Source organism: Macaca nemestrina, chromosome 6 (genome assembly GCF_043159975.1).
Source record: "Macaca nemestrina isolate mMacNem1 chromosome 6, mMacNem.hap1, whole genome shotgun sequence".
Taxonomy (NCBI): Eukaryota; Metazoa; Chordata; class Mammalia; order Primates; family Cercopithecidae; genus Macaca; species Macaca nemestrina.
Window position 1 is genome coordinate 95,337,947 of NC_092130.1, and position 13,654 is coordinate 95,351,600.

Sequence of the window (13,654 nt, forward strand, 5' to 3'; positions counted from 1 at the left end):
TTTTTATTATTGTATCTGTTACGAGGTTCTGTGATCAGTGATCTTTGATGCTACTATTGTAATTGTTTTGGGATGCCAGGAACCTCACCCATAGGAGATGGAGAATATAATTGATAAATGTGTGTGTTCTCACTGCTTGACCGAATAGCTGTTTCCCGTCTCTATTCCTGTCTCTGAGACATGAAAGTATTACAATTAGGCCAATTAATAACCTACAATGGCCTCTCAGTGTTCAAGTGAAAGGAGTCACATGTCTTTCTCTTTAAATCAAAAGCTAGAAATGATTAAGCCTAATGAAGAAGGCATGATAGCCAAGATAACATGAAAGCCAAGATAGACTGAAAGCCAGGCCCCTTGTGCCAAACAGCCAAGTTGAATGCAAAGAAAAACTTCTTAAAGGAAATTAAAAGGGCTACTCCAGTGAACACACAAATGACAAGAAAGTGGAATAGCTTTATGGTCAATATGGAGAAAATTTGAGTGGTTTGGGTAGAAGATATGGCCACAACATTCCCTTAAACCAAAGCCAAATCCAGAGGTAGACCTTAACTCTTCAATTTTGTGAAGACTAAGAGGCAAGGAAGTTGCAGAAGAAAAATTTGAAGCTAGTAGAGGTTGGTTCATGAGTTGTAAGGAAAGAACACATCTCCATAACAAAAGTGCGAAGTGAAGAAGCAAGTGCTGATGATATATAAGCTGCAGCACATTATCCAGAAGATCTAAGATCACTGATGAGTGAGGCTACCCTAAACAAGAGATTTTCAATGTAGTTGAAATAGCCGTCTATTGGAAGAATATGCCATGTAGGGCTTCACAGCTAGAGAAAGTAGCCAATGCCTGGCTTCAAAGGACAGGCTGACTTGTTAGAAGTTAATGCAGCTGGTGACTTTAAGCTGAAGTCAGTGCTCATTCTGAAAATCCGAGGAACCTTAAGAATTATGCTAAATCTACTCTGCCTGTGCACTATAAATGGAACAACAAAGCATGGAAGATAGTACATCTATTTATAGCATAGTTTACTGGACATTTTAAGCCCACTGTTGAGACTTACTGCTCAGGAAAAACTATTCCTTTCTTTTTCACTGCTCCTTGACAGTGCACCTGGTCACCCAAGAGTGTTCTGATGGAGATGTACAAAGAGATTGATATTGTTTCCCTGCCTGCTAACACAGCATCCCTTCTGTAACCTATGGATTAAAGAGTAATTTCGACTTTCAGGTCTTATTATTTAAGAAATACAGTTCATGGCCAGGCACAGTGGTTCACACCTGTAATCCTAGCACTTTGGGAGCCAAGGTAGGAGGATTACTTGAGTCCAGGAGTTTGAAACCAGCTTGGGCAACATGGCAAAACCTCATCTCTACAAAAAATATAAGAAAATTTAGCCAAGTATGATGGCAGGTGCCTGTAGCCACCTCAGGTGGAAAGATTACCTGAGCCTGGGAGGTTGAGGCTGAAGCAAACCCTGATGGTGCCACTGTACTCCAGCCTGGGTGACAGAGCAGACCATGTCTCAAGAAAACAAAAAAAAAAACACAACAACAAAAAAAGAAAGAAACATGTTTTCTAAGGCTATCTGTCATAAATAGTGATTCCTGGGTTGGATTTGGGCAGAGTAAATTGAACATTTTCTGGAAGGATTCACCATTCTAGTTGTCATTAGGAACATTTGTGACAAATGGGAGGAAGTAAAATTATCAACATGAACAGGAGTTTGGAAGAAGTTGATTCCAACCCTCATGGATGACTTTGAGGGTTTCAAGACCGGAGTTGAGGAAGTCACTGCAGATGTGGTAGAAATAGCAAGAGAACCAGAATTAGAAGTGGAGCCTGAAGATGTGACTGAATTGCTGCAATCTCATGATACAACTTAAATGGATGAGGAGCTGTTTCTTATGGATGAGCAAAGAAAGTGGTTTCTTGAGAAAGAATCTACTTCTGGTGAAGATGCTTTGAACATTGTTGGAATGACAACAAAGGATTTAGAACATTACATAAACTTAGTTGATAAAGCAGTGGCAGGATTTAAGAGCATTGACTGCAATTTTGAAAGAAGTTCTACTGTGGGTCAAACAGCATAGCATGCTACAGAGAAATCTTTCCTGCAAGGAAGAGTCAATCAGTGCAGCAGACTTCCTTGTCTTATTTGCCACAGCCACCCCTGCCTTCAGCAACTGCCACCCTGATCAGCCCCTAGCCATCAACATCGAAGCAATACCCTACACCAGCAAAGGATTCCTACTTGCTAAATGCATGGATGATCATTAGCATTTTTAGCAATAAAATATTTTTAAATAAGGTATGTACATTTTTTAGACATAATGCTATTGCACACTTAAACTACAGTATAGTGTAAACATAGCTTTTATATGCTTCGTGAAGCTAAAAAATTAATGTGACTCACTTTATTGCAGTATTCACTTCACTGCAGTGATCTGGAACTGAACCCACAGTATCCGTGAGGTATGCCTGTAGTTGCTTAATAAAGAAATCTTTCTTTAGATTTTGTTCAGATTGATCAAGGATGGGCAGTGAAATACAAAAACTTTAGAATTAGATTTATTGGAACCTGGCAAATGCACGCAGTTTATTTTTTGTTTTTTATTTTTTGAGACGGAGTCCTGCTCTGTCGCCCAGGCTAGAGTACGGTGGTGCAATCTTGGGTCACTGGAACCTCCGCCTCCTGGGTTCAAGCAATTCTCCTGCCTCAGCCTCCTGAGTAGCTGGGATTACAGGCATGCACCACCACGGTTAATTTTTGTATTTTTAGTAGAGACAGGGTTTTATCATGTTGGCCAGGCTGGTCTCGAACTCCTGACCTCAAGTGATCTGCCTACCTCAGCCTCCCAAAGCGCTAGGATTATAGGCATGAGCCACCGCGCGTGGCCTACATGCAGTTTAAAATCAATGCTGCTTTACCCATCTCTTTGCTATCCCTTAACCTGTCTTTATTGCTGAAAATGGGTTATTTGTTAAAAATAGGAAAACTTTTGGTGTTCATCCTCTTACCTTTTTGTTTTGTGCTAAATTGTGCCATTTTTTGAAACTGGCATAAATTAAGAAATGTGAAAATAGGTAGTACATTCAGATAAAAATGATTTATTAAATCCATGTAATACACATAACATCACAGTCTACATTAAGTTGCCTATTTTATTGTTTACACATAATGTAGAAGAATTAAGCTTGATATGCCAAAAAATCTTAAAATTTTTTTTACTGTAATCTGATTTTATGGTTGGTACATTTTATATTACAAATCTTTTACTTTCAGTGTATTTTCTTTGTAGTTCATTTATATTCTATGTTAGTCATAGTCTGATTATTTTAAATGGTCACATAAATTTCCCAGTATCATCTATAACATTTGAGGAGATAGTGTCTTAAAAAAAGAAATTGAATATAAAATTAGTTGGGATATAAAACACACTGTAAAGAAGTTATTTTTCAAAAGAATATGTAGATGAGATTTTAGATTATTTTACCATAGAGGCAGACAATTATACTTATATTTTCATAATGTCAATATTTGTTCAGTTGATATGTTTCTTCTTTTGAGCATCATTTGGATATTTGAGTAATTATTACTGGATTTAGGGGCTTAGTACTTACAACAATAAAATATTTACTCAGTGTTTTACCTTGCCTATTTGGAGAACATTATTCCTTCTTAAAGAGCTTTTTTTTTTGTGGTCTCCAGAAAATTAGATAGTAGACCTGAAAGCCCAAGTCCTGTTTTACTTTGTTCTTCAAAATTTTGTCCTAAGCAGTTCTAGAAAAAAATAAGATTAAGAATATTTGCGCTGGTAATCTAGTAGTTAACTATTATATTTGCCTTTTTATGCTTTATTTCTTGAAACAATGGTTTTATTTCTGTTGATGTTAATCTGGTTAAAATAGAACATTGGGTAAGGAATATTAATGAAGCATTCCATATAAATAAATACTAGGTTATAAGTTCCAATACAAGCAATCATAGACTATTGTGATAAAAACATACTTAAGAATATGTCTATTTAAGTGAGTAAAATAAACCACCAACTAAAAACAACCAATCTAGACAATTCAGTCTGAAAGCATTTCTACTACAGTGAGTCTTCCTTTCCCTGCTCCGCTGTTTTATACAGAAAAAAGGTCCTTAGCCCTCCATTTTATTTTTCTGGCTGGTTAAGTCGAAAGCATTTATCACTTTAAGTTATCTTATGGCAAAACCAGTGAAAGATGATGTAACATTTCAAGCTTCAACTGGACAGCCTAATTTTTGACAGCCTGTCTTGGGTAGATAAGATTTTGGCCATTGATAAATTAAAATAATTGTAAGAGAAAATCCCATTCATCTCATATTACTCGAAGGATAAAGAAGGCACTTTTCTTTCTGACCTCTGAAATGCCCTGTATTCTTTCATAACTAATGACAGGTACATGTGCATTGTGGATGGGGATTCTTGGAGATGTTGGACTTCTCCCTGTGCCCAACTTCCATCCACTTTCTTTCCACAGATATTTGTCAAGTGCTTAAAGGGTGCCAGATGCCAGGTGAGGAACACAGTGCTGCACAAGGCATGCAAGGTTCCTGCTGTGTAGCAGTGTATAATTTCCTCGCCTCATACTTTCTGTTTCTTAGTGTAGGAAATATGAATTAATCACGCTGTATGCTGCCCCCCTCTGCCCACCCAGTGTGTAAATAGGTTGCCTTTCAAAAGGTGGTATGTAAATTAGCTTGTTTGGTACAGGGAACATATCCCCGGCAGATAACATATTATGAATTGTAATTACATTCCCAGATGGTACCCATAATATAGTTGAACTCCAGAACTAACAACTATGGTTTCCCATTGTCTTTCAGAATGAGTTTCAACTGTAAATCTAAAATTTAGAGAATATACTTAGTTTTACAGGCAAGTCCAATGCCTAGAAGAGTGTTCTTTCTCCCACCCCCAACTTCCATTACCCCTTGAGGAGCAGGGATTTTTTCCATTTCTTCTTCCAACTCATTGGCAGTGAGAGGGAATTTCTTCCTTCACCTATTATGGTAGTGGCAAGGACAAGAGAGAAATGAGTGTCCTCTGCATCTGTGACAGGAAGAAGATACAGGATCCTGGGAGTTAAAGAAATGGATTGAAGTAGTTATACTTGGAGATAGGTATATATAAAAGCTCATTCTGGGCGTGGAGAATCCTTCACGTCTAGAAAAGGAATGATTGGAGTTCAGGGGAAATGGAATAGTATTGGGGTGGAGTCAGGAGTAGGGAAGAGTAGGTTGGAACTAGAGGGGAATGTTTAACCATAGTGGCATGTAGGGAACAGGAATCTTTGCAGTCGGCCTAACCAGGGCCTTGAGTTTCTCAGATGCTGCAGATGTGCAGGATGGATATTTGCAAGTCAGGTTCTGCCTGTACTCTGTTTCCTTATATTAACATTTCCTTTTTATCAATAATATCATTAGGAAATATTTGTCTATAGAGCACATGGATCAGTTTTTAAAATATTACTTTTATGCATTTTATTAAATTTTCTATGAAGTATTAGAATCTTTGAAATCTTTTCAAGATAAAAATTATATTATTTAGCAGAATTTAAAATCAATGTAAAATAAAATTCCTTAAAGAGAGAAGACACAATTAAATAAAATCTGCTAATTAAACCTCATTTAGTCAAAGCAAAAAAAGAAGTTCCTGGCAATAATAATCTAAAAAGGAAACAAGATATACTTATGGATTATAAGCAAATATAGAAAAGTGACATTAGTAATATCTAAGTTTTGAAAGTTTATTTTCAACATAAAATGTAGATATTTAAAAGTAATCCTTGAGGACAGAAAACCAAACACCGCATGTTCTCACTCATAGGTGGGAACTGAACAATGACAACACTTGGATACAGTGCGGGGAACATCACACATTGGGGCCTGTCATGGGGCGGGGGGAGGGGACTGGGGGGAAGGATGGCATTATAAGAGAAATTCCTAATATAAATGACCAGTTGATGGGCGCAGCACACCAACATGGCACATGTATACAAATGTAACAAACCTGCACATTGTGCACATGTACCCTAGAACTTAAAGTATAATAATAATTTAAAAAAAATCCTTGAAAGACTAAACCAGAATAATTCTTAATCACTTTTTGGTGCGATTTATCTTGCATTTACTATGTAGTTACTGGTTTCCTAATCTGGGATATATTGTAAAAATACAACATCAGAATAAAAAAATTTTAAGTATAAACATTGCAGATACTTTTTCTCAGTTTTAGTAAGTGGTTTTAGTTACATAATTTTATCCTTTCTTATAGTTGGTTTATACATATATACTCAAGAATGAAATCTGTTACAGTGGCATGTTATCAGTATTTTCCTAATTATTCAAAATATGTTCCTTTGAACATTCTCTGTAATTGAAGCTACATTGCAAGGTTTAGAACTGGTGATTTGAGTTTTGTTTCTTTGTTTCTTTTAGGGGCAGAGTCTTGCTCTGTCGCCCATGCTGGAATTCAGTGGTGTGGTCATAGCTCACTGCGGTTTTCAGCTCCTGGGCTCAAACAGTCCTCCTGCCTTAGCTTCCCGAGTAGCTGGACGTACAGGAACGTTCCCTGTACTTCTAGTGGTACAGGAATGTACCATGCCCGGCTAGCTAAAAAATTTTTTTTTGTAGAGATGGAGTCTTACTATGTTGCCCAGGCTGGTTTTGAACTGCTGGCCTCAAGTGATCCTCCCACCTTGGACTCCCAAAGCATTAGGATTACAGGCATGAGCCACTACGCCAAGCCTTCTTTGAATTTTGAAAGGGCACTGTCACTTTAGTTTGGTGGTGGTGGAGTGAGGGTGGAGGATAGAGACTGAATGGGGGTCAGGGAAAAGGGACAGAGGTTTTTAAAAAATTGAAATAGAAAGTACTTTTATTGTGGATAGAAAAAAAAAAAAAACTCTAAAACCAGATTAATGAGGATGACTTATCTGGAAAAGTCAGTCCCCAAATTTACTTAGTCAGTATTTCTAATTGTTAATTTTTGTGGGTACATAGCAGGTGTATATACTTGAGATAATGTGATACAGGCATACAATGCATAATAATCCCAGGGTAAATGGGGGTATCCATTACCTCAAACATTTATTCTTTTATTTTGTTGCACACAATACAATTCTACTTTTTTAGTTGTTTTAAAACGTACAATAAATTGTTGTTGACCGCAGGTACCCTGTTGTACTATCAAATGCTAGGTCTTACTCATTCTTTCTAACTCTATTTTTGTACCCACTAACCATCCTCACTTTCCCTCGCCCTAGTACCCTTTAGAGTCTAATAACTATCATTCTGCTTTCTATCTCCATGAGTTCAGTTGTTTAAATTTTTAGCTCCCACAAATACCTGAGAACATGCAAAGTTTGTCTTTCTGTGCCTGGCTTATTTCACTTAACATAATGTCCTCCAGTTCTATGCACGTTATTGAAATGACAGGATCTCATTCTTTTTTTTTTATGGCCTACTTCATTCTATATATGTACCCTGTTTTCTTTATCTATTTGTGTGTTGATGGACGCTAAGATTGCTTCCAAATCTTGGCTATTGTGAGTGGTACTGCAATAAATATGGGAGTGCAGATATCTCTTCAGTATATGGATTTTCTTTCTTTTGGGTGTATACCTAGCTGTGGGATTGCTGAATCATATGGTAGTTCTATTTTTAGTTTTTTGAGGAACTTCCAAACTATTCTCTATAGTGGTTGTACTAATTTACATTCCCACCAACAGTGTATGAGGGTTTCCTTTTCTCCACATCCTCTCCAGCATTTGTTATTGCCTGTCTTTTGGACAAAAGCCATTTTAACTGAGGTGAGGTGATACCTCATTGAACTTTTGTTTGGTTTTTCTCTGATGATCAATGATGTTGAGCACCTTTTCATATGCCTGTTTGCCATTTGTTTGTTTTGAGAAATGTCTATTCAGATCTTTTGCCCATTTTATAATCACATTATTAGATTATTTTTCTGTAGAGCTGTTTGAGCTCCTTATATATTCTGGTTATTGATCCCTGTTAGGTGGATAGTTTGCAAACATTTTCTCCCATTCTGTGGATTGTCTCCTTTAACTTTGTTCAATGTTTCCTTTGCCATGAAGAAACTTTTTAACTTGATGTAATTCCATTTGGCCATTTTTGCTTTGATTGCCTGTGCTTGTAGGTATTACTCAATAAACCTTTGCTGAGTCCAATGTCCTGGAGAGTTTCCTCAATATTTTCTTTCCTTTTTTTTTTTGGAGATGGAATCTTGCTCCGTTGCCAGGCTGGAGTGCAGTGGCATGATCTCGGCTCACGGCAACCTCCGCCTCCCAGGTTCAAGTGATTCTCCTGCCTCAGCCTTCTGAGTAGCTGGGACTACAGGTGTGCACCACCATGCCTGGATAATTTTTTTTGTATTTTAGTAGAGACAGGGTTTCACTGTGTTGGCCAGGATGGTCTCCATCTCCTGACCTCATGATCCGCCTGCCTCAGCCTCCCAAAGTGCTGGGATTACAGGCATGAGCCACTGCATCTGGACTCCTCAATATTTTCTTTTAAGAGTTTTATAGTTTGAGGTCTTAGATTTAAGTCTGTAAAGTCTGTAATTCATTTTGTTTTGGTTTTTGTATATGGTGAGAGATAGGGATCTTGTTTCATTCTTCTGCATATGAATATCCAGTTTTCCCAGCGCCATTTATTGAAGAGACTTTCCTTTCTCTGGTGTATATCCTTGGCATCTTTGTCAAAAATGAGTTCACTGTAGTTGTATAGATTTGTTTCTGTGTTCTCTTTTCTGTTCCATTGGTCTGTGGGTGTTTTTATGCCAGTACCATGCTGTTTGGGTTACTATAGCTGTGTAGTATAATTTGAAGTCAGGTAATGTGATTCCTCCAGCTTTGTTCTCTTTGCTCATAATAGCTTTGCCTATTCTGAATCTTTTGTGGTTCTATATAAATATTAGGAATTTTTTCTATTTCTGTGAAAAATGCCATTGGTATTTTAATATGGATTGCATTGAATCTGTAGATTGCTTTGGGGAGTATGGACATTTTTAGCAATATTGATTCTTCCAGTTCATCAACATGGAATATCTTTCCATTTTTTTTGTTGTCCTCTTCAATTTCTTTCATCAGTGTTTTATAGTTTTTATTGCAGAGATCTTTCACTTCTTTGGTTAATTCCTGGGTATTTTATTTTATTTGTAGGTATTATAAATGGGATTACTCTCTTGATTTGTTTTTCAGATTGTTCATTGTTGACATATAGAAATGCTTCTGATTTTTGTATGTTGATTTTGTATCCTGGAGCTTTCCCAAATGTGTTTGTCAATTCTAATAGTTTTTTGGCAGAGTCTTTGGGTTTTACCAAATGTAAGATAAAGTCATCTGCAGACAAGGATAATTTGATTTATTCCTTTCCAGTTTAGATGCCTTTATTTCTTTCTCTTGTCTGATTGCTCTAGCTGGGACTTCCAGTACTGAGTTGAATAACAGTGGTGAAAGTGGGCATCCTTGTTGATTGCCAGATTTTAGAGGAAAGGCACATTGATTGATTTGCATCTGTTGAACCATCCTTGCACCCCTGAAACAAATCTTTCTTGGTTATGATGAATGATGTTTTCAATGTGTTGTTGAATTTGGTTGCTAGTATTTTGTTGAAGATTTTTGCATCAATGTTCATTAGGAATATTGGCTTGTAGTTTTCTTTTTTTGATGTGTCTTTGTCTGGTTTTGGTATCAGAGTAATACCAGTCTTCTAAAATGAGTAAGTATTCCCTCCTCCTCTATATTTCAGAATAATTTGAGTAGAGTTGGTATTAGTTCTTCTTTAAATGTTTGATAGAATTCAGCAGTGAAGTTATTGGGTCCTGGGCTTTTCTTTGCTGGGAGTTTTTTTTGTTTGTTTGTTTATTACAGCTTTAATTTCATTACTTATTATTGGTCTGTTTAGGTTTTGGATTTCATCATGGTTCAGTCTTGGTAGTTTGTGTGTATCTAGGGGAATTTGGCCGTTTCTTTTAGGTTTTCCAATTTATTGGTATATAGTTGCTCATAGTAGCCACTAATAATCCTTTATGTTTCTGTGGTATCGATTGTAATGTCTCCTTTTTCATCTCTGATTTCATTTATTTGGGTCTTCTCTCTTTTTTTCTTAGTCTGGCTAAAGGTTTATTGATTTTGTTTATCTTTGAAAAGAACAACTTTTTGTTTCATTGATCTTTTGTATTTGTTTCAATTTTATTTATTTCTGCTTTGATCTTTATTATTTCTTTTCTTCTACTAATTTTGGGCTTTGTTTGCTCTGCTTTTCGAATTCTTTAAGATGCATCGTTAGATTGTTTATTTGAAGTTTTTCTACTTTTTTGATGTAGGTGTTTATAGCTATAAACTTTCTTCTTGGAATGGCTTTCGCTGTATCCCACAGGTTTTGGTATGTTGAGTCCCATTATCATTTGTTTCAATACATTTTAAAATTTTCTTCTTAATTTCTTCATTGACCCCACTGGTCATTTAGGAGGACATTTGTTTAATTTGCATGTGTTTGTATAGTTCCCAGACTCCTCTTGTTACTGAGTTCCCATTTTATTTCATTGTGGTCAAATAAGTTATTTGATATAATTTCAGATTTTCCAGAATGTTTTAAGACTTGTTTTGTGGCCTAACATATGGTCTATTTTGAGAATGATCCATGTGGGGAGAAGAATGTGTATTCTGCAGCTATTGGATGAACTATTCTGTAAATATCTATTAGGTCCATTTGGCCTATAGTGAAGATTTGCCCTTTGTTGACGTTTTTTGTCTGAACAATCTGTCAAATGCTGAAAGTGGGTTGTTGAAGTCTCCAGCTATTATTGTACTGGGGTTTATCTCTCTCTTTAACTCTAATAGTTGCTTTATATATTTGGGTGCTCCAGTGTTGTATGCATATATATTTGCAATTGTTATATTCTTTGCTGAATTGCTCACTTTATCATTATATAATGGCCGCCTTTGGCTTGAAATCTGTTTTGTCTGATATAAGTATAGTTATGTCTGTTAAACTTTTTTGGTTTCTATTTGCATGGAATATCTTTCTTAATCCCTTTATTTTCAGTCTGTGTGTCTCTTTAGGTGAAGTGTGTTTATTGTAGGCAACAGATCATTGGATCTTGTTTTTATATCCATTCAGCCACAAGTCATAGGACTTTTGACTGGAGAGTTTAGTCCATTTACATTCAGTGTTATTATTGATAAGTTAAGTACTACTTCTGCCACTTTGTTATTTGTTTTCTGGTTGTCTCATGGTCTTCTCTTTCTTCTTTTCTTCCTTCCTGTCTTCCTTTTAGTGAAGGTGATTTTCTCTGGTATTGTTTTAATTTCTTGCTTTTTATTTTTTGTTTATCTGGTGTATGTGTTTTGATTTGAGGTTACCAGAAGTCTTGCAAATATCTTATAACCCATTATTTTTAAACTAATGAAACTTAACACTGATTGCATAAACAAAGAGAACACTGGTTAAAACTCTACATTTACTTCATCTCCTGCTTTTAAACTTTTTCTTGTTTCTATTTATATGTTATTGTACTGTCTACATCTTGAGAAGTTGTAGTTCATATTTTTGATCAGTTTAGCTTTTAGTTTTTCTACTCAAGATATGAATGGTATAAACACCACAATTACAGTGTTATAATATTCTATGTTTTTCTGTGTACTTACTGTTACCAGTAAGTTTTATACTTTTAAATGATTTTATGTTGCTCACTAATGTTCTTTTCTTTTATATTAAAGAACTCCCTGTAGCATTTCTTGTAGGGCAGGTCTGGTGTTGATGAAATTACTCAACATTTTTGGGAAAGTTTTTATTTCTTCTTCATGTTTGAAGGATATTTTTGCTGGATATATTATTCTAGAATATAAGTTTTTTTTTTTTTTTTTTTTTTTTTGTCTTTAGCACTTTAGGTACTCTCTCCTGGACTGCAAGGTTTCAGCTGAGAAATCTGCCATCAGATGTATTAGAGCTTTATTGTATGTTATTTGTTTCTCTTTTGCTGCTTGTAGGATTCTTTCTTTATCCTTGACCTTTGGGAGTTATTAAATGCCTTGAGATAGTGTTATTTGGGTTAAATATGCTTGGTGTTCTATAACTTTCTTGTACTTAAATTAAATGTTAACACCTTTCTCTAGGTTTGAGAAGTTCTTTGTTATTATTCCTTTGAATAGTCTCTACCCTTATCTTTTTCTACCACCTCTTTACAGCCAATAACTCTTAGATTTGCCCTTCGAGGCTATTTCCTAGATCTTGTAGGCATACTTTATTCTTTTTTCTTTTTTCTCCTCTGACTGTGTACTGTCAAATAGCCTGTCTTCGAGCTCACTAATTCGTTCTTCTGCTTGATCAATTCTGGTGTTAAGAGACTCTGATACATTCTTTAGTTTGTCAGTTGTGTTTTTCAACTTCAGAATTTCTGCTTGATTCTTTTTATTAATATTTCAATCTCTGTTAAATTTATCTGATAACATTCTGAGTTCCTTCTCTGTGTTAGCTTTCATTTTGCTGAGTTTCCTAAAAAACAGCTATTTTAAATTCTGTCTGGAAGTGCACATATCTCCATCTCTCCAGGATTGGTCTCTGGAGGCTTATTTAGTTTGTTTATTGAGGTTGTGTTTTCCTGGATGGTCTTGATGCATGTAGTTGTTCATCAGTGTTTGAGCATTGAAGAGTTAGGCCTTTATTGTAGTCTTTGCGATTTGGGCTTGTTTGTGCCTTTCCTTATTGGGAAGGCTTTTCAGGTATTTGAAGGGACTTGAGCCCCAAACCCAATAAAACTGTGGTTCTTGCAGATACTGCCTTGTTGGTCTTAGATAAGATCTGGAAGCTTTCCCTGGATTACCTGGTAGAAACTTATTCTTTACTTTCTTCCAAACAAACAGAGTCTTTCTCTCTGTGCAGAGCTGCCTGGAGCTGGGTGAGGGGTGACACAAGCACCCCCATGGCTATAACCACTGGGTCAGACCTGAAGCTAGTCCAGCACTGGGTCACACCTAAGGCCTGTGGTAACCACTGTCTGGCTACCACCTATGGTCGCTCAAGACCCTAGGGCTCTATAATCGGCAGATGGTGAAGCCAGCCATGCTGGTGTTCTTTGTTTCAGGGCGGCAAGTTTCCTCTGGTCCTGGGCAGATCCAGTGATGCCATCCAGCAGCCAGGGCCTGGAGTCAGAAACTTTAGGAATCTACCTGGTGTTCTATTCTGTGCCTGAGCTGGCACCCAAACCATAAGACAAAGTCCTTCTCAGTCTTCCCTCCCCTTTCCTTGAGCAGAGGAAACTCATCATGTGGCTCCTATTACCCCAGGCCTGCAGTGAGTACTGCCTGGCTACTGCTCCCTTCAGGACAGTGGGCTTCCTTCTGGGCCAGGACAGGTCCAGAAATGCCATTCAAGAGCTAAGGCCTGGACCCGGGGCCAAGTACGTACCCTACTGTGGCCAAGCTGGTACCTAAGCTACAAGACAAAGACCCTTTAGTCTTCCTTCTCCTTTTCTCAACCAGAAGGAGTTCCTCCTTGTAGCAACTACAGCTGGGAATGTGCTGGGTTGCACCTGAAACCAGCACATCTCTGAGTCTTACCCAAGGCCCATAGCAAGTACTGCCTGGCTACCACTGCTGATTATTCAGG

General features: G+C 36.9%; 1 protein-coding gene across 21 annotated transcripts in view; it reads left to right on the forward strand.

Moving 5' to 3' along the window:
• Positions 1–13,654, forward strand: part of LOC105475056 (single stranded DNA binding protein 2) — a 331,890-nt gene that overhangs the window by 55,981 nt on the left and 262,255 nt on the right. The window contains exon 1 of one of the 21 annotated variants that reach the window (XM_071098729.1): positions 2,445–2,463. The exons of the other annotated variants lie outside the window; for them this stretch is intronic. The gene's annotated coding sequence lies outside the window, so the exon portion shown is untranslated. Of the gene's footprint in view, positions 1–2,444; positions 2,464–13,654 lie in introns of those variants that run through there. 21 annotated transcript variants of the gene reach the window in all.